The following is a 22,467-nucleotide window of genomic DNA, read 5'->3' as shown; positions in this document are numbered from 1 at the left end:
GCACTTCACTTTGTCTTCTTGATGGAAAAGCTGCTAGGCAGAAATCCTCTCAGCTTACTCCTGGGTGTTTTGTGCTGCAGTATGAGAAGCCATTCTGGGGCATTTTCTTAGCTGAATGTTTGTAGCTCCTTCAGCTGTCAGACAAAAATTTGTCCCTGTCTGAGGCAAAGCAACAGTCTCTCAGGCTCAGATTGTAATCATACATTTTACCGTAGCAAGGAGTGAAAGACCGATGAAAACACAGCCCAGTGTGGCTTCCTTTGGGTCCCCTTTTCTACGGGAGATGCAAAGGGAATCAGCCTATTTCCTGATAGATTTTACTTTTCCTCTGCATAGTTCAAACTGTGGTGGAAAGGGGAGAGGCAGCGTGTGGCCGAGGCTCTGCCCGCTTCTTGCCTTTGCCCGTCCCCTTCCCACTAACCTGCCAGCAGGGCAGAGGCCCCTGCTTGCCTGCAACATGGAGTGGCACATGCAATAAACTCACAAGGCATCAAGAAATCCCTTATTTCCCTTATAGATATATCAGTTAAGATTTGGTTAACAGTGCAAAAGGTGTAATTTTTGGGGGGGTGCCGTCTCAGGGTACGCTGTCATAAGCAGCGGACCCTTAGATGAAACCCTAAAGTTAAGTAACTAACATTAATGATTCAGCCAGAAAATGGTCTTGTTTATTCCAGTACGGCCTGCATTTTAACTTGCCCACAAAAAAGACATTAAGAAGTTAATTTTTTCAAAAGGAGAACTTTATGTTTCATCTCAAAAAAGACAACCTTCACTTTGTCTCTGCTGTAGCCCTCAAATAGGGGAAGACAAACAACATCTTCTGATCAACTGAAAGTGTCATAACACACTGACACGCTACATTAACAAATATTTCTTTGGTCCCTCCACTGCCAAAAATGGCATAATCTGGAATTACAAATGAGTCTGAAACAATTGCAATCAGCGCATGGGGATTCCATGAGCAGAAAGGAAGGTTAAATTCAAAGGCTACATTATTTATGGTGAACTATTTGCTTAGCCCTAGCACTGAAGAACAGCAGAACAAATGGAATTGTTAGACGCAACATATATTAAGAACAGAGGCTGAAAACCCATTTCTAGTACTCCATGCTTAAATTTCCCCTGAGTTTTAAAAGAATTGCAGTGTTAGCTCCTCTCTCATTAAATTGACCCTCTTCTGTGTTGAACTTAACTTGACTTTTTTTTTTCATTTTCAGTTTACCTGAAAATCAGTGTCCTGAAAAATTCAATAGTTACAGTGAATGAAAACAGAAAGAGATTACCAGGCAGTGCGTGTGGCCGTTCTCATCTCGCCGAGGTGTACACACAAGGCATCTTTGGCTACTGGGTCAAGCTACAGAGGCTACCACTCATCAGAAACGTAGAGGCACATCTTGCCATACTGCAGGAAGATTGCAGTGACCATGGACGCAGCTGCCATTGGAAAGGAAGGATGACATGGGATGAGCCAGGAGCGCCTACTGAACCACCGGACCCCTCACCCGCAGGAACGGGACCCCAAACCTACTCACAGGGCAACATGGCACACCTCAGTCCTCTGCGTATCCACCATCACTGAAGGTCTCCGAAGCTCTTCATCAGCCACCACTACTGCACCCACCCACATCCTTCATCCCACCTTTCCCTACCGGAGGCGTTGGCACAATTTGCTTAATTGACAAGAGAATTACTGTTAGCTTTGGAGAATGCTGTCTCCCTAGCCCTATGCCCTTGCCTTTATCAATACATATAATGCTGGTAAGCAAGGCTGACTGAAAGCGCAGAAATCTTTTTGCAGGCCCCCTGGGAAGGAGGCGGCATGTTATGGTGGCTCAGCCCACTCTTTCTGCTACTTTTGAAGATTTCATGCTCTGTGTTATTTTTATGCACTCCCTCTGCATCTCACAGCCAAGGGAGCGTAGCATTTTAGTCATTTAGAGACAAACTCTGCCCTTGCTTACACCCATGCAACTCATGGCCCTGGGAGGCAAATATATCTGCCAACAGGCCATCATTCAAAGTTCCATTTCTTTAAAAAAGTACACCAAACAAATAGAAGGATTTCGCAGCAAATGAAGTGTGGTCAGTCAAGTAATACTGAGTTGAGCTTTGAATGAGTTATGAACTAATTCTCTGTGATGCAGTGCATTATGAATCTGGTAGGCTATACAGGCTTCAGCAGTCCTGATGAGTTATGTAGTTACTCCAAATTCATGAAAATAAACAGCATTATTTCACTTTTATACACACACAGATTCTCTCTCTCCCTGATCCTCTGTGACAGTCAGTAGCCATAGTTACAACACTAAATTTCTTCCAATATAGCAGATGAGTATTGCCACACATATTCTAAGTAAAGGCATCTAAAACCCTATCCTGAGAATTGTTCAGAGTCACACTGGCACTCTTTAAAACATAGCTCTCTCAGGTGTCCTGCATAATACATTTTTCTGATTTTATACTTAGGAAAATGTCCCATTGACCACAGTGGGCATTTTTTTCACATTTATCAAATGAAGGATTTTGAAAGGATTGTAAGAAGACTTGCAGACCACAACATAGCAATATGTCATCCCACTTACAAATTTATTTTTTCATCATGTTTAAAATAAGCTTCTTTGCTAAAGAAAAAGACCAAACATTCATGTCACTGCTCTAGGTTACGTATGAGAGCTTCTCATGAAGTGATGGTTTTGTTTACATAAAGGTAATCTTTGAAAATGTTTTGAGCTGTTTCTGGACATCCTTCCCAAGGAAAAGCTTTGCATATCCAAAGAATGGAATAAAGGCTCAGTGTTGAGTTCTTTTAGCTCTTCCCTACACTGAGGCATTCACTTCTATCTACTAAGCAATTGCTGTAAATTTGCAGTGCAGAATGAAGGGGATGAGATGGGGGGGCTGTTCCCCAAAGAAAGCTACCAGGAGGTCACCCCGGAACCCACAGATGCGGGTCCAAATATCTCCTGCTTCAGGTTAGAAGATGCGTGCATTGAAAGACTCACTGATTCAGTCCACTGGAGAGACTGCTGATTTTTCAAAGGAATGTTGCATACTGACAAGAAGTATGGCAAAAAAGCTGACCTGTCTGTCTCCAGTGAGTTACTCATGCAAAACCCTAAACATCCTAATCTGAGTAAATCAGTGCTGTGGTTCTATTGCCATCATTCCAAATTTCCTCATCTTATGGTGCAGCCTGGCATAATGCTAAAATTCATTCTCAATTACCACAACATTTCCTTTCATGTTGTTCTAAATTTTTTAGTTTCAAAAAAGGATTGTTAACTTCGGCAGGTTTTCATAGAAAATCTTCTCTGCGAGTCAGGCTTATTTTCAAGTTTTTCTAACTGTTCACAAATCAGGAATAAATTAATGAGAAATTTAAAATATTCAAAATTCCCTGGTTAAAATTATCATATTATTTTAACAAGTCACTCTCCCCCAAAGTACTTGGAGCATTTGTAGCACAACTCAAACATATTTATAGAATCACAGAAACTGTGGTGGGAAGAGACCCCTCTGGAGGTCTCTAGGCCAACCTTAACGCTCAGAACACATCGCTCATCAGCACCAGAGCAGGTCAGCTGTGGCCTTGCTAGCTGACTCTTGAAAACCTCCACGGGTGGAGAAACCTCCATGGCCAACTTTTCTGGGTAACCGGTTCCAGTGCCAAACTACAGAGTCTGCAGCAGAAGTCAAGCATACATATTAATGCTACGATACAGACATGCTAAGCGTTTTCCAGAACAAAACAAAGTTCATGTCTTCATGACACTGCAACCAGAAAGGAAAAAACCTAGTAGGATAGTGGGAGCTGCACATAACTGCAAAAAGAGGTGATTGCCACCCTCCCAGCAGTTCCCTCTGTTTTGGTTTGATGTAATGTCCAGCCTATATCAAGCTGTAAAAACTGCAAGTAAAGAATCTATTTTACTCCTGCAGAGTTGTAATCTCTAATGAAACTGAGAACAAAGGATGGTGCCAGACTATTTGCAGTTCTATTAATGTCTCTGTAGAATTTTTGACAAGGGTAGTCTAGCTTATTTCAGCATAACATTCTGCCTTTTCTCTAACTGGATAGTGTATTCCGCTTTCTTTCTGATTGCCATTTGTGCAGTCAGAAAAAAATTCATTCCAGCATAGAAGTGGCTGTATTTAGTGGTAAAAGAGGCAATTCAGCTACATATACATATCTTAAGAATACAAACATACATATGCACGTCTGTGGGTGTGTGTATGTCTGTATATATGTACAGTATATATGCACATAGATCTATACATATAACTGATGCCATTATAATTACAGTTCTGGAATGTAATTTCATATTAGTTACAGAAAATATTCACTCATCCATAAAAAATACTGTTAATAATTATTGAAGCATTTACTTCTGATAGTTACTGCGTTATTCTTTCTGATTGCTTACTTCTTTTGTTTTATTTGGCTCCTGTTTCATTCTTCCTTTGTTCTAAGTCCTCTCAGACATAAAATAGCTCCTTTCACCCCCCCCCCCCAAGTGCATTGAGCCACATTCTAAAATCACCTACAAATTTGTAATATCCTCAGTCATTAGTTGCCCTTGATGCAACAATAATGAGATGGCATTAACTGATGGATTAGACCTTCTACTCAGGATGAAGTGAATACAGTAACCTTTGAGGTGAGGCATGGTACAAAATAACACAATGCAGATGATATTTCAAGATTAAACGTGTCTTTGTGCCCTACCAAGCAAAATATACTGATCTATTAATAATAAACCAAATTGTCACCAAACACATGCTATCAGCACAGAGATTATATTGTTTGTACAGCATTCATATCTTTGAGTAGATATATTTATTGACGAGGTTTCAGGTAGTTTATATCAGGGTGGAATTTCTCTTTGTACCTCAAAAAGCTGAAGGACTCTCCCAGCTAATCAGCACTGACATCTCCCAGGCAGTTTCTGTGGCTCCTAGAAGACCACGTCAGGACAAAAACACATTTTTTTGCACAAAGACCATTTTTCAAAGCACCATCCCAGAGTCCTATCTTGTCTGGGGTGGGGTGCTCCTTTTGAGATCTCAGCAAGAAGCATGTTCAGAAGCTACTTCGATACTGCTAAGCGCAGCTGCCCGAACCCTGGAGGACAAGCAACGGAAAATGGATTATAGCCGCGGCTGCCTATAGAGCAGACTGGCCGTGTCTATGTCACATAGCACCTGCCCTGGGTCTCCTCTGGGTCCCTTTTTGTCCTAAGAGGTAATGATTAGTAGGGGATTTTCAGCTAAAAGTGTCTACAATAGCATAAGGGCTGCTTTGCAGCCCTCCAGAGTGGTGGTAGTTTATAGCACAGACCTGAGGGTAGATGTCCCTCATAGGGTGAGGGGTGCTGGACGCTGCAAAGCCTTCTGGGATGGCGTCGGAAGACTATGGAGGCTAAACAGAGCCAAATCAAGTGCAGTCTCACCCATACTGCCTTTAGGGGTGGTTCTTGGAGTGAACGATCCCCAGAACCAATTCAGATTTATTTCAGATAAAACTAGTTAGTTGATTCCAACGTGTTAGCTGACTTGCCAGAGAAAAAGACTAGCACTCTGGAAAGGGATGTGGATGGGATATGTATTTTCTTTTCTGACGCAGCTGTGGTTTTTAGTTCTTAGTTTAGTGATGAGTCACCTTTAAATGACTAGTTCAAAATTCTTAGAACGGAATGATAGTATTAACAACATTTTGGAAATTAAATAATTTCACTTCTACTTAAAACATGATCTGCAACCTTATTTGTTATGCATCGTTCTGGGCTATCGTCCTCTGGACTGGAATATTCCAGTCTATCTGAACACAACAAATATTTACATTCAATTTCTTCTCACCTGTTGACATCTTTTCACCCCGTTTTACTCCTAGAGGACTCAAAGGAGAGAAACTAGAGACAAGATTCGCCTGACATAACTTTAGCCACTTAGTTGAATCCAAACAGTGAGGAACTCTAGCTGGAAGAGGTGGGAACTATCAAATGGCTAACTCTAGAAATGTTTGCTGAAGGTTTGTCGATATCCCAGGTAGAACATGTTCAATGTTGCAGAAATAAATAGACTACTGGTATGTAAGCTCCAGGTAATAAATAATAATCCAAGCAAAAAGTTACCTGAGTGTGTACATATCATACCAGCACCACAATTTTGCTCAAGGTAAAGATTAATGAAACGTATTCAGTGTCCCAGGATATGTCCATTCATTCAGAACCCAAGTTAGTGGGTGGATAGAAATGCTCTTTTCTGAGAAGGATGGAGTGAGATTCACTCTGGAGTTTTACATCAGCACATATTTTTTAAATGTGTTTTGCAGTCTTACACCTCAACTATGCAAACATGGCTATATTACTGCTGTAGGTACATTCTGTGTCTGCACTATTACGGGAACCCCAGGATTCCAGTCTCCATAATGAGATTGAATTATCTAGCCACATTGTCTGTCAAGAGGTACTTTTCTCATAAAATCATATTTTTCCTTCATATTTCCTTCCATTGAACTCACACACTGAAGTCCATAAGTTTACACAACAAATGATGGAAGAAATAAGAGAGCTATGACTGTAGCTGCATTGTTCATTTCCTCATACTATATTTTCATTTCTTTCAAGACTTTTCCATGAACAGCCTGAAGCTTAGTGTCACATGAAAACTAAAGTAGCTGCATAGTGTCTTCAACATATGTAACACAAAAGTTTCACTTACTTCTATGGATATTGCTCATTAATTCTGTCCTTTCAGGAGATAAATGTTGTTCTGCCAAACCTTACCTGGTCCCTAAATGCACATTTTGAGTAAAGTCCTACAAGATTCACACTGACAAAGTTCTCTTCCCTGAAAGTTTTTTCAAAGGGCTTTTGGATCAGGTTTTATGCTTGTGACTCATGAATAAAAGCTTGCAGTCCTTCCCTTAGCATTTTACTCAAGGTTAATCATTATATAATAAAGACACCTGAGAAAAAGATTCCCCTGTCTATACACTCTCCAGAATACTTTAAATTCTAAAATCCTTGCCTTCCTCATCAAGCTTCCTAATTACTTAATTAAAACTACAGTATGTGTCTAACAAGCTACTGCAGGCTCTCAGAAATTTAGCTTGCTTGTAATTAAAATGCAGTGAAGCCTTTGTAGCCTGATACACCTTAAAACATCCTCTTTTCTATTCCCTTCCTCTTTCTCACCTCAAAAATCCTCTTGTCTTTCATTTTCCTTCCTCTTAATATTCTATTCTTAGATTCCTCAACTGTACCTGCTACCTCAGCAGGGACCAAATTTACATAGTCTTTATGTATGCCTCTGAAGTCCCAGTTGACAGTGCTTGCCCTGGCTGGCTCTAGGCAGTCAGGGTCACCTGGCTAACAGGACACAGCTAGGTATTTTTAGATCTAGGTGGAAACAGATATGTAGATGCTGAGCATAAGGCTTGCTCTCTACTCTTTGCTCTTTCCAGTATTACAGTACAGGTCCTAATGGGAATTTGGGAGTACTCCCAGTTCTCAGCTAGCAGCTCAGGAAAGCAATGCTCAGGCTTAACACTTGTGGCAGCCACCAAACACCAGGCAAATGGGACCATCTCCATTTCCTCAGCTCAGTGCTGAGCATAGCCCAAACCAGCACCCCAACATATATTGAGGTAGTTACTAATCTACAGGAGCAAGAGTTAATTGAAAATCATAAGCTCTTTCAGGTTGTATCAGGCCTGCAATTCTCCAGTGATTCCAGAAATGGTAATCATTCAGTGAGCATTCTTCCTTACACTCTCACCCCCTGAGGGTGACTTTACTCTACAAATAATCCATCCGTCTCTTGTGTGCTTTATACATCTTCCCTATGGAGTATGCATTTTATGTAATAAGATCATTAATTCTTCTCTACATCAAGGAGAAAAGAGTTCCTTGAAGAGGCAAAGCAAAAGAAGGACTGGGGTGGTGTACAGTCCTCACTGAAACAGACTTCCATGAGGCTTTACTTCTGTGCTTTGAGATGTTGTTATTTAAATGGATCTGATGCTGGTAAGTGAGAACAGAATTTTTTGCTATGCTATTTGAAGATAATTGATTTTCAGCTTGTGCCCTTGAGTATTTAGTGCCTGCTGGGTATTACATGATAGACTGTACTCTGTATCTGCTCTTCATACCAGTTTTACTTGTTTACAAAGCTACAATGTACATGGCTTTAGTATTAAAAGATAGTCAGCATGACCGATCCATGGGAGCTTCAGGACCATGCAGACTTTCAGCTGCTGCATTAGAATTAATGCCACTGATGAGATTCTATTCTTGTGCACCCTTAGCTCACCTTCCACTTTTCCCAAACATTTAACATGAGTTTCATTCATATGTGTTACCAGCTGCAGTCAAAGGGCTGCCCCAGTATAGGATCAATATCTATAACCTTAGCCCATGCATTCAAAGAAGTGTCTAAAATTAGGCATCTACATTTGCATATTCATAAGTATCCTGAATATAAAATTTTAGCCCAACTAAAGCAAAATCTAAATGATGGTAACTACTTCACCGAAGCTCAATGTCCTCTGTTCACTCTGAGCACCAGAGAATTTGTAGGTTTCCTCTTGGTGTTGGAAAATGCTTACCCTGTGTCCACAGTAATAGGTGAGCCAATCTAACTGGTTCTTTCTCTGCTTGCTCCCAGAGATACATCTTTTCTTTCATGGTACTTAAAATAAAATAAATTGCTTGTCCTGTAGTCTCTTCCTGCTATAATCAACAGACCTTTCTGGCGTTACCCTCCTCAAGCTAGCAATACATCTTATGTGCATCCTAGTAACACAATCCCCAGAAGTTTTCTGTCTCAGAACTATAGAAATACTAATGAATATGGCTGATAAGAGCTACTGCAGATAGTTACTTATTGCAAAGGGCTAGTTTTAAACAGGCACTTCTGCAGGTGCAATTATAGCTAAACTGCTTCCAGTAGCTCAGCTGACTCACCAGTATTTCCAAACTACAGTCAACATAGAGAGGTCCAAAGAATGACAGGACTTTTTTAAGACACAGATGAAATTTGTAGCAGAGTAAGAGCTTAAGCTTGGATCTCCTGATCCTCATTCCAATCTATTAACCTACTATTCCTATTCAAACAACAAGAAGAAAAGACAATGAACAGGCAGAGGGGAAAATGCTTTAAGTGAATTCTTAGTGTATTGTGAATTCGTTGGAGATATGCTGTGCTAACTCAAGTGTCTTAGCTCTGACATCTGTTTGTTTACTCATCTTTAGACTATGTTACCCTTTATTTTACTTTTTTTCTCATTTAGTTTATTTTTGATTTAATTCTGGTGAGAATTGCTAGTCAGTTGCTAGTGCTTTTATAGTTGCATGGCAGGCAATGAAGGTGTCACATCTGCTCTATTTCCCTGTCACCACATCTGGGAAATCTCTGCATTCTTCACCTGCCATGCTTTACTGTGTGACACAACTAAGAGCAGATGAACACAGAAATCAAAGGGAAGTTCTCGGTTTGTCATATCAGCTCAGTGTCAGCATTTCACACACACAGCATCTACTCTGAATAGATTCTTCCTGTTACACATGGACCAGACATCTATTCGCACTGCTGATTTAAGTTATACGAAGAGAACATGAGCCAAAAGCTAAGAACATTAATGCCTCCCTAGGTAATGCTTTAGTATGTGTCCATCTTGCTATGTCAGCAAAGGTAAGTGCAGGTCACACCCTACAGTGTAAACCAAATTGATATCCATTACTCCTTGCTCAAGAAATTTAGTAAAATGTGTAAAACAATGAAGTATCCCTTTTTGAAAGAAAGGAAGACAGAAGGGGATGTAGTTTAACCTCTAACGAGGCTCTTTGTTCATCTAGCTACCTCCTGGAACATACACTAATCTCACCTCATTTGTGTGAGCATGGCTTCTCTTAACCTCAACTTGCCTGGAGCACTAAATCTTCCAGTCTTTTCATTAAAAATTGTTAGTTGAATAAATATCAAATTTTGATACCAAATATCAACATCTAGGATGGAAATATACTAATTCTGTCATATTTTGTTTGAAAAATTATTGAAATAGGTGATCTCAACCTTATCATTTTCTTTTGCAGGGCATAACAAAACTTGAACCAGGCAAAACAGTGACTTCTAAGCAAACTATATTAGTGACGTTGAAATAAATTATTTTGGAATATAGCTGTTAAAAAGGAGAAACCAGATTTCAGATTTTTTTTAAATTCACACACTCATGAAATATATTGAAATACTGGTATTCTTGTGCAAAGAAAATTCTGTTTTTACAAACAAAACCTGAATGAATGTCATAATGAAAGCTTTCAACAAGTGAAAAATGGAAAGCTGGATAGATGAAGAGATAGCTTTGAGAAAGGATAGTTTTGAAAGAAAACCATTGTAATGAAGTTGTTAGGCTGGCGCCTAAAAAGGCTGGTGCAGGCACCGGTATGAAGAAGGTCATGGCCATGGTCATTGTGGTCCGGCCTGAAAGCTGCTGTTAAAGCCTAGGTGCTCAGCACAGCAGGTTGTCTCCTGAGGCTAATGTGTCTGTGGTTGCAGTGGAACAGACTGTCTTGAGGAATGACACAGGTGGAAAAGTAGCCTGGGCCTCTTTGATGGGGGTGCTGTGAAACTGAGCATCAAATTTAATTGTATCCTGTTTTGAAGGAGAAGTCAGGGAAACAACCAAAGTGCTCTTGGCAGCCCTACTTGTTTGGTTAGGGATCCAAACTTACAAACACCTGAGCGTAGGCTAGCTTTAATAGTAAAAGTAATCTAAAGGCAAGAACACACTGACATGCATGTATGGAGCTCTTCACAGAGGTGCGTCCAAGAGGCCCGTGTTGCCGTGTTATGGACTGGACACAGATGTTTTAAGAACAAATACAATTTTGTGCTGGAATAGCTCTAAAGAAGTCACAGTTATAGGAACATTATTAGCTGAAAGGATGAGGCATAATTTACTTTATTGCTGTGAAATATCTCTGAGGCTGTAGTGACCTAAAAAAAGTTTAGCAGTTCTGTTCTTGAAGCTTAGATTTAATGTTAAGCCGGTCTTTGTCCTTCAAGTGGAATTCTGTATTACAGAGTGAAAAATAAAGTAAATTTTCACATCCAGAAGATCTTTTCCTTGATGTATTCAGAGTTATAAAACCTCATTTTGATTTGGTAGGGTGCAAAGGTGGCTTTAAAACCTTTCTTCCAGAGCGCTTTAACAGCAGAAGATGTGATCCTAACAGTTTCTGGGACATCATTAATTTATCTGAGGAGGAGTCATGAAAGTTCATACTAAGGTCCTACATATAATAAGTCTCAGGACTGTTAGATAATTCCTAGTAGACAGTCATGAACATTATTAATGAGGCCCCATTAATAGTTTAGAAAACCCTTAGTTGAACTCCACTTGCAGTTCCATTCATTAATTGCAGTAATTAACATTAAGAACTGCAAAAGCTTAATCCATGAATACATATGAAGATTATAGTGAAATCAGGTACTTACAGAGCCATAATTGTGCAGTGCATTTGAAGCAAGAGCAGCTTTCAAATTGCACACAAAACTCGTAGATTATCCTTTGGTATTTGCAGAGATAGAAATTCTAAGTTTAAAACTAAGGAGGCTTCCTATCACATTGCTAGCATGGCAGAGTTTATCTCTTTCAATCTGACTCACCTATTCTTATCTACAACATTATGGCATTTTTTTGCTAATATAATAGATAAGCTTCTGGGACAACTTGGATGTCCTTCATTTCAGCAAATAATCACAGTAATGATGATAATTATAATATGAATTGGATTCATCATCATTTGAACAGAATGCAAAGCCAGGGCAGAAAATAGCTCAGCTGAGCATAAAAGAATAACTTGCTACAGAGGTTAGGCAAAACTCTTAAGACAGATGTGGAAAGAATTAAGAATGTGGAGTATCTTATCAGTTTTTACTGTATGAAAAAGCAAATAAAAATGAATCTATGAATCCCCAGATTGGATCCAAACCACATTAAAAGAATAGACATAATCAGTTTAGCCTCTGTTTTCTCAGAGAACATACAAAATTTGGAAATAGCCCACCATTGGAAATTATGGCAACAGGTAGCGTTACCACCAGCAAAATACAAGCAGAGTTTCATGTTCACTGATTCTTGCTTAGGGGAAATGCATGAGAATATGATTACAGAACCTATAAGCTGCTATTAGTAAGACAAGTTTAGAAATAAGGCTAGTAGGAATGGATATTCAAGTGGTTAATCAGCCTCTTTCTTCCTAGTGATAAGAGGATGCTGTGAAGTTGGTTTATTTCAAAGAAAACAACAACGAAGCCCTTATGTAGCAAGTCTCTTTAAGGTATTTCTGCTTTGCACTGTGGCATGTAGACCTCACCATTTTCTTTAGAAAAATATATTCATTAATTGCAAGATCCATTTCCAATTCCAGCTGGATAATTGCATTTTGTCTACTTATATTATGCCCAAGCTTCAAAAGCAAAAAGGATTTACTCACCTGCTGTTTTCAGCTATTGTGTACTTTTACTTATAATTAGTTGCTACATTTCACCCCAGAAACAGCTGCATTTCACAACTGGATTTAAAACACTCTTAGATATTCTTTGCACACGTATGTGTAAAAGTGCTTTGATCCTTTCGAATACATAACTTTAAGATGATTTTAATTAATTTATGCTTCTGACAAATATTTATCTAGCACTTTGGAAGTTTAGATGGTTTAGAAAGTGGAATCTTTTCGTTTTCTAAAAATACAAGTGAGGTACCATATGCAATAGTAATTTATAGGCAGATCCCAGCTACTGATAGAAGAATGATGTACATACTCCTGCTTTTATTCAGATTTTCTGTGAAGAAAATATGGGCAAAAAAGTATTTTTATCTTCTTTTAGCTTTGAAACCCAGGCTTAATACAAAGATGTAGCACATTTTATTCAATTAAAATAACACATTTTTTGCTTCAAGCCTGGGGGGTTAAATATTTCCAGATTCATCATAGCAAAAAAAAAAAAAAAAAAAGCCTATTTTTCATTACAATTGATTCAAAAAGTGTCAGAATATAATATCATAAAATCATATTTCCACTGCTCTCTAGAGAACATTGTGTTCTGGTCCTTCCAGGCAGCTTTGTCTTTTTACCTTGATATAACTACCTAGAAATCATGTAGCTTAAGTGAAGCACTTTTTTGCCATTCAGAAATCTTATTAACTGTAAATTAGATATAATAAGGCCATAGAAACCAACAGTCCAGATTGATACAGCCATTATTAGATTCTTATTAATACTTCAGCTAAGTATTAATCATCTGTATTATTCCTGCATGTGGATTTACTATGTATATGGGCAACATTGTTCCTTCTTAAATTTCTATGTTTATAACAGTATTTTAAATAGCAAAGATAATAGCAACAGAACTCTATTTCCCTGCCAAAGTCTTGTGAGAAACTAGATGTGAAAGCCTTTGTGCTGGGAAAACCATGGCCATGATCTTGCAACTGGGTAACATCTAATTTCAGTGTATTCTTACAGGGACAAGGATTCAAATTAAAGTACATGAAATGAAAGTTCCTTTCATTACTGCCTCAGGCAATACCATGACTTAGAATCAGCTGAGTATTTTGCCTGGTGATCCATGACAGCTTTGCCTTGGGCCAGCCTATAGTCCCGATAAATCTCCTGTGTTCTGCGCAGTATGGGTATAACCCAGCACTAGCAGGTTCCTCCAGTGGCTAAAAACTTCTATGGACTCATGAACTACTCTTGCTTCTTGATGTTGGCCACGGAAAAAGAGCAAAACCTCAGGATCTCTCTGTTCTTACTTTTTTTGATGATTTCAATGATTTTGGTACAATGTGCTTTGAAGATCTACACAAGCCCTAAGTCTAGAGAAGAACTAGCCTCCGGGCTATCTGGAGTATCTGTGGGATCTATGTGGGTTACAACAGGAATTAAAACCACTCTTACACCCACCCAGATTCAGAGAAGACTGCTCAGACACCACCTGAGGTAGAAACCTTATAATGGAGGGCACTGGTTTAAATTTTAGAGGTTGCACCCAAATAAGAGGGATGCATAAAGGCTGGTGCCAATCTGGTGCTAACCTGGATTTGAAACTGTGCTAAAAGTATGGATGTATCTATATTAGCAAGGAACATGGTGCAATAGGAGCAGATCTGCAGAGCAAAATCTTTGATACTGCAGAACCAGCACCCACAATTACATTTCAACCTAGCTTACTCCAGACTAGTTCTAATGTAGTCCTGCGGACTGAGCATCCATTAGTTGCTGGAGCACATTAGGTGTCCTCCTGCAGCATAACTTTTGTTTTAGTTTCACCCAGAGGGTATCCAGTTTATGTGCTCCAAAGCCGCTCTAGAATGTGAATACAACTGTAGTAAATGGGGACATTTGCTTCCAAAGTTGCTTCTTCTACCCTAGAATGGAAATAAAATGCTAATGCAGATGCACCCACCATTGATGTTTATGCAGAGGAGCACTGCTTCTGCCTATATTTTTTAGTTCACACAAATCCTAACATTAGAAGTTAACATCCTTCATGGCCCAGAAAACTGTCCCAGTCCTATTGTTGCCATTCAAAATCTGTACCTTCAAAGCCATCTTTGCCTGTCAACCTGAGAGGCAAAATCCTGTCCCCACTGAACTGAACAGCAGGTTTTCCACCGATATTCATGCAGCCAGGATTTTATCCAAGATCTATGCACACCCAAGATAAATAAAGCCTCCTTACGCACTCAAATGACAGAGCAAGAACAGGAAACACTGTCCTTCTATGTACTCAGCCAGCAAGCCACACAAATGGCATAGCAATGGACTGCTGACTGTCCAATGACATCTCAGCTGGTTCAGCAGGGAGATGCTGTAGGTCTAGCAGAGATTGCTGTCTTGTGCTTCACCATAGGATTTAGCTGTAAAACATACCCCTAGTACGAGGTTGGGAACACAGTGAGGAACAGCAAACAGGACTGTGCTCAGAGTCCCAGGACCTGGATTTGATCACATGCTTGATGGGTAACTGAGCAAGTGGCCTCAGCCTCTGTTTCATTTGTTGCCTACCACCTATCTGTATTATTTCAGCTGTAAGATCAACAAATCTATAACATCTCTTCCTATGCTTACGTGCAAGACCACAGCGGGGGGCTCTGAGTGGGACTGGCGGTTGTCTAAAACAAATACAAGTGTCATAAGACAATGCCATTCTATGAGAGATTTGCAGTTCATCTCCCCCCTCTGAGTTTCACATGAGGCTTCTTATCTCTTGAGAAATAAAAGATTAATGTCATGCAGGAAAACACAATCTGTCACCAAGAAGAATCAAGTTTTGTGAGACTCTTCCATTCCTTAACCGTGCTGGAGTTTCACTAGGGTTAACAAATGGCTGATCAATGACAGTGGAACTTCCTGGGAGCTGAGTTGCATAGCACTATTTTACTCCAAAAGTTTTGTGGAGCTGTATTTACTTCATATCCTACTTTTATTTCCTCTTCTTTTTCTTTAACAGCTTTTATTCACATGTGAGTTTCTGGCAGTTTCAATATGTTAAAACCCATTTAGACAACATTAAAACTGAGAATTCTCCACTGTATAAATTTAATTCCAATTACTCTTATTCCCTTGTTATCTCCTGGTCATAATATGAAGTACTTTCAAAATTGGCATATTAAAGAAGCTATAATTTGCTCAACAGCTGTAGAAACTGTGATAATTAAAGGAGAAATTAATTGGTTTTATTTTGATGTTTCTTTTATTATATTGCAAGTACGAGAATTTTCTTTTCAAGATAGGAAGTCATCATTTCTCATCTGTGCATGCATCTATACATGTACATCAGCATCAGACTTCTATGAGTACCTTCTAAAAATGAAAGCATGGAAGTAATCTTTATCTCTTTCTTTTTCCCTCAGCCTGAAGAAAAAATAGATTAACAGGTTTTAAAGTCAACAAGGAGCACTAGGTTATTTAGTAGGACATCCTGGACAAAGGATTACATCTAGGTATGCTTCTATTGAGCCCAAGGATGTGGTTTCAATTCAGGCAGTTCCAGACAGGCATTCAGTTTTGATATGAAGGCTTCAAGAAATGAAAAATCCAGCACTTACTTCAGCAGTTTGCTCCAATGTCTCTTAAGCACCTGTGAGTCCTCTTTCTAGTTTTAACTCCTAGCTACTAGGTGTTATAATGTCTTTCTCTAGTAGATTAGAAAATTCTTCAGTACTAGGTATTTTCTCTTCACAATAGGATGTATACCATGGAATCAAAGCTTATCTTGGTCTCCTCTGGATAAATTAACTAGATTTGAATCTCTAGGTTTTCCATTGTAAGAAATTTTCTTTCAGTCCTCAGGTAATTTGCATTCAATTTTCTCATATCCTTTTCTTAAACTAAGCTCCAAAAATCAGCTCAGCAGTTTGGTATTGGTACGATTAATACCAGATGAAGCAGTAAAATCACTTTCCACCTCTTAATCACAGCCTTCTTGTTTGTAAATTTGAAGAGCATGAGGCCTTTGCCATAGCTTTACATAGAGAACTGCTTGGTCAGCGTGAATCCTAAACCATTCAGCAATCCATTGCTACTGTCCCTTCCTGAACAGAAACTTCACTGCTGAAAGACAATTTTGTAATAGTATAGACACCAATTTCTGGTAAATGCTCTGCCAGGTCCAGTTCCTGTCAAAGATGTCTTCTATTTTCAATCTTACTCTGCAGGGTACTTTAATCTCTAGAAGATAGCTATGGAGGACATTTCAGCTCTGACAAAACCTCACTCTGGTGACGAGCACGGAGTGAAGCTATGTGACTAGATTCACGGCTGGAGTAGATCAGCTTAATTTTTTTCAGAGTGGTGTGGAGTCCTCCAAAAAATAAAATTAAAGAGTCAATGACTAATCTTGCTTATATTGGCCTCAGCCTTTCTGTTCCTTAAACTTCCAATCAATACAATGCGTATACAAATATTTATCTTTATAAGTACTTTACATTAAAAGCTAATTTAGTGTACTTCTGCAATTATTTATAAACTATTTTAAATAAATATCTTACCAGCTTGTACTAAATAAACAGAATCAGTCATCCTTATACTGTGTAAATTGCAGAATTGTTTTAATTCCACTTAAACAAGATGTTCCTTGTGTTCCTTTATACCTTCATTTGACATCCAAGTCTTTGGAGAACTTTTTGATCTCTTTCTACTTTACTCTGCATCCATTTTACTTCCCCTCTGGCTATCCATTAAAAAGAGGAATTGGGTTATCATGACTAGACACCATTGCTCCAGCACTGCATTGAGCTATCTGTTTCTTTAATGCACAAGTTCAATTCTGGCTGTATATTGACTTTCTCTAGGTTTCTCAGAACAGATCCGTATGGTTAATTGCAAAATGATTGTGCTGCCAAGAGGAGGCTTTGGACCTGGAAATGGCACGAGGAATGCTGCCTCTGTGCATAAGCAGCCCAGCAATGTCATGAAGGTTACATGTCCAGACGCAAGGCCTGGAGGCAGCGAGGGGATTCTGCCCCCAGACGTGCTCTCTGCCGGCCCATGCAGTGCCACTGATGCGATCGCTGGAGTGTGAAACACATCCTGTCCTCTGACAGCATGACTGCAGTGGTAGCCATATGTGAAAGGGTGAGGGTGCAATAAGGAAAGCAAAAAGGCTCCAGGATAACAAATTGGGGAAAACCAGGGAACTATATCTGAATTGGGAATTGGACTGCAGCCAAGTATAGCTTGCCAGTGGAGGGGGGTGGGGGGCGGAGGAGCACGGTTGCCAAAGGGAAAAGCTTTATCCTATATGGGTGTTGAAACTGTGTTAACCTTGGTGAGATAGGCCTTTTGATGAACAAATAAACTACAGATATCTAATATAGTACAACTCTTTGAATATGCGGTTTGCAGACACATTAGAATTTTTTCTGCAGTGAATTCCACAAGTAGTTAACAACGGGCTAAATTTCCCTTCCTGAGCTGGCCTATCAAACTGAACACAGTAGCCTGTAGAAGAAAAGCTGTACACAAGAATGAATGTTTTTTTAGTGTCTTAGTTATTAAAGAGTAGGGAGAAAAAAATGGAAAATCCAGATATATCTTCCTCCGGACTGCTAACTTGTGTACTGGAAGCTTTTTAGCCAACAAAAACCTCACTCCAAGCTAATACATGCTACCTAGAAGAAATACCAGTAGTGACTGAAACCTAATGCAAACAGGGTTAGTATCTCTTTACCACCTGGTTATCTATCCTTAACAGGTTAGAAAAGAGAGTGGTAATAATATTTCAGCATGCCTAAATTACAGCAAAGAAAATACAGGTTCAATTTTTTTGCTACTGCAGATAAGATCCAAGAGAACTAATCTGTGGAGAGGCTTACGAAAATCTCACCTTCCAAAGGCAATTACTTCCACTGAGAAAAGTTGTTATAAGAAAAGCTTTCTACTTTCAAAGTGTGAAATCAACCTCCCTCCAACTGCATATATCTGCAAAAAAAAAATAAAAGCAATCTTTAAATTACTAGATTGGTATTACTGATTTAATATAATAATAATAATCTACATTTGATTTAAACAGCTTAGGATCATTTCCATAGTTAATCATACAAGTCTTATTTCAATTGTTAAATAAAAGGTTTATCCATTGTACACCCTGATAAAATAGTACTTGTTAGGTCCAGTGCAGTTCATTGACATTGAAGAGTCCTCCCAATTATTTCACTGACGTTTCAGATATCGCTTTATAAGTGCACTTTGAAATGAAGGTACGGCCACAGAGCAAAAGCAGAAGACACTAAGAAACGAAGATACTTCCTTGATGACTGTGCCACCTTTTCTGGAGACTTGGAAACAAGTCTTGGAAGCGTTTCTTTCAGCAGGATCCTTCTTTGCTGCAAGGTAATGGTATTAAGGTATTAAAGGTAATAAAAATGATGCATTGGCATGGGGACATCATACATTCTTTCCGTTTTTTTATCTGTCAGTTTTTTTGTAGTAGTAAACTGTTCTATTATTTCAATATCTGAAGGAGAAGATGCAGTCAGGCTGCTCAGAGGACTGTTGGGCCAGGTCACTATCATCCCAGCACGCTGTGTCCCTTGACTTGTGTAAAACACACTACAAAATGGTTGTAAAGCCATTACATGCCTACTGGTAGTATCACTCACACACTGGTCTTATGTTCCCTTTATGCCTCGACTACTCAAAGAGCAGGAAACAGAATCAATCCGGTCCTAGAAGTTCTTTCCTCTCACTGTACATCTTCTTTAATATAGAAAGGAAAAATTAGCCAAGCCATGCTGTGAAAAAGGAAGCAGCTGTGGAATTGTTGCGGGGGGGGGGGGGGGGGGGGTGGCGCCACGGGGACTTTTTCATGAACTGCTCTAAAAAAGTTCAGAGGTGGTTAGCCTGGTGTTCTCTGAAAAGAATTGATTGAAATATTGCCTCTAATCATTTAAATTAACTAAAAGTTAATCCAGAAGGCAGATAGTATGAGAAAGTAAGATTTCTTCTGTAATTATATGGACAGTTGAAAGGGAAATATTTAACATTTCTTCACCTGTCATTTTCAGGAAAGGATGAGCTCTTTATGTTAAAATTGTGAAGCCAAGTTGCCATTTTCTGTTGTTTTTAAAATATCACAGTCTTTGTTAAAGGCTCGTTGGCTTCTCTTTGTATGCACTAGTAATGCACTATACATTGAAGAGCTTGAAGTCAGCTGAAAAGCATTAGTGGCCAGAAAGCACATTCATACCTTTTCAGTCCAGCATATCCCATGAAACAAATCAAATTGACATAATAGACTTTGCAAAAGGGTGAAAAAATAGAGGAAATTTTTACTCATTAGTACGAAAGAAACCACTTCTGACACATAAAAGTGCCATTTCTGTGCTTCTTGCTTAAGATGTGTAAACAACAAAGTAATGCTGAATTGTACACTGTTTCTGTTAGAAATGAAAGCCAAGTGGCCAATTTGAGTCATTTGATGTCTTTCAGATGAATAGCTGTGAGGAACATCCTTTGAGGCAGACAAATGATCTGAGACAGTTCCCAAAAGGTATGATTATATATAAGCACTTGCTTGCTGTTATGATGAGTCAGTCAAGAACAATTGTAAATGCTTTTCTGAGTTCTGCAAAGCTATTAACCTTGGTAGAGTGCAAACCAGTCTTCTCCTTAAGTGTCATAGATTCTGTAAACCCTCCAGCAACTCTCAGGCATAGTGTGATGAGCAAGTCTTCATTTATTGGACCACCTAGTCCAGATGGACAAACTTCAGACTGCTAAACCTGAAGGAAAGCATGAGCAGTGACCCTGTAAGTGGATGAAACTGTTCAGAAACTGAAATGAGTCTAAATCCAATTACTAACAGATCTATGAAGGACCTTTTCTAGTGCTAATCTAGGTTATTTGAACTGGTAAAACAGCTTGGCTACAGCTTCTGGCAGAGGTTCTTCTTAATCATTTAAGGATTCACATTCAGATTTTCAGATTTCTGCTGCAAATTGGGCAAGGAGTCTGTAGTATGAAGTCCAGACTGACATCAGCCTTAGTCTAAGGGAGAAGAAAATGGCAAAACACAATGAGACTACTGTTAAATCAAGGAAAACGTGAAGGAAAGTCTCCCACCTTGCATGTATTTGTAGGGCAATGCCAATTAAATATATAGGGAATATGAAATGGGAGATCCAGGACGAAGCAAACGTTGCTGATGCTTGCTTATATTCAGGATGGACTACTAGGAGGGCTTAAATGCTGCTTTTGTTTGTATCTCTCTTAAAGATCAAAGAAATAAGAAAAGAAGGAAAGATAGCATTGTAAATATGTATAAGGGACCTTTACAGGTTGTGAAGACAGAGGTTATAGAGGGATCACAAGCCTGGAGTTTTTTAACAGAAGACACTTGTGGAAACGCATGTGGCTTAATAACAGTCCACATTAAAACACCACGTGGCAAGGTTTGTACAGAATAGATATGCATATATAATAGATATAAAAGTATTACTATGCTTCAATCATGTACTTACTGCAAAGTCAGTGAGCAGACAGAAGATGAGATTTCACTATGAGTAGCACTGGTCCATCATGAGCAGAGTTACACCATCAACAGAACTGGTGAGGACAGGGCATTTATGCCGTGCTCTGCTCTGCTGTACTTCTTAACTGAAGAGGAACATAATAAGAAGAGCCACGAGCTACTGTTCTGTGATCACTGTGATCTCCAGATTCATTCTGAAATTTCGTATGGCTTCAGACGTCAAGCACATGTATAGGAATGGTTTATGCATATGCATTCAGAAGACACATTTGATGTCTTCCTGTATCACTTGTCTGTCTCTTTGGCTTCATTTTGAAGTAGCTGAAGCTGAAGCCTGTACAGTTGTGGCCTCTTTTTCCCACCTTCATTTCTCCTACTGCTCTTTTCAAACTTGGTAGGACAAAGACTGATGCTAGCATCACCCAGATCAGTGATACTCTTCAAAGGGATTGAGTCAAGCATGTAAAATTCCTCCCGTCGGGCTGCACTTTGTAGCATTCATAACCTTGATTGACATATGTGAAGTGGTTCGGTGAGCTGTGATCAACTAGGGATTAGTCTGATCTTGGGTTTCATGCACAGATGAAGGGGTTGGATAATGGAAGTCAATTTTTTTCGCCTTATTATTGCTTTTTTTGAGTTGAAATATCTGTCTTGTTTGCAAAGGCCATTCGTAGAGAGCTAGATATTGACCATTTTTCCCCAGTTGCATATGTGTTGAAGGAAAGGCTTCAACTGATCGTGGTTTGCTGTTCTTCCAGTCTGAGGCCATGCTCGACTGCTGTATTAACCCAGACATCTACCTGAATTAGATCCCTCCAGTCACCAACTGTTCACACACAAAACCCATGCACTTAGAGCATCTGTTCTCCATCATGGAAGTTTGATTGCAACATGAATAAATATACCAAATCTAGTTTTAATCTTGCTAGTTTGTATTCTGCTGCATTGAAGATGTGGTAACACACAGTTCAACTCCTTGAGCAAGCCCTCACTCCCTGGCAGACTTGCACTGAATTTCAGTGTTGAAATTCATGCCACCACCTCTTCATTTATTGGCCAATGTAGTTCGATTGAGTTTAGTTTGGCAGTATGCCTAATAACAGCGCATTCATTACACCCATTGCCATGCAAGATCACCCCTGCAGGGTGGAAGCACTTTCAGCAACTGGTTCATCTGAGGTGTTTATAACTGACTGTAGCGCACAGGGAAGAAATAATCCACCAACTTGGCACAGCCTAAACCTTTGTGCATTGATATCTTCCTGATCCCATAATTTCTTTTGTGAGTTAAAAAAGAGCAATCACATTTTTTTGTGAACTGCAGGGAAAATATCCCAGAGTCACTCAATTTACCAACTGCTAAGAACCACTGGACATGGCTTAAAAGACCTAACACTCACATGAATGATACAGCAA

The 22,467-nt window shown here is 39.3% G+C and overlaps 1 long non-coding RNA gene across 2 annotated transcripts in view; it reads right to left on the bottom strand.

The window, feature by feature from the left end:
• The window catches only part of LOC104151411 (uncharacterized), a 45,431-nt gene that overhangs the window by 2,739 nt on the left and 20,225 nt on the right, over nt 1-22,467 (bottom strand). The window contains exons 6-7 of one of the 2 annotated variants that reach the window (XR_011141096.1): nt 18,403-18,497; nt 1,287-1,437 (exon numbers count right to left, since the gene is read on the bottom strand). This is a non-coding gene — a long non-coding RNA (uncharacterized lncRNA). Of the gene's footprint in view, nt 1-1,286; nt 1,438-18,402; nt 18,498-18,575; nt 18,902-22,467 lie in introns of those variants that run through there. The other variant, XR_695777.2, reaches the window with a different exon arrangement.

Source organism: Struthio camelus, chromosome 4 (assembly GCF_040807025.1).
Source record: "Struthio camelus isolate bStrCam1 chromosome 4, bStrCam1.hap1, whole genome shotgun sequence".
In the NCBI taxonomy this organism is placed as follows: domain Eukaryota; kingdom Metazoa; phylum Chordata; class Aves; order Struthioniformes; family Struthionidae; genus Struthio; species Struthio camelus.
The sequence above is the reverse complement of the archived record's forward strand: the minus strand, read 5'-3'. Positions and strand labels throughout refer to the sequence as shown.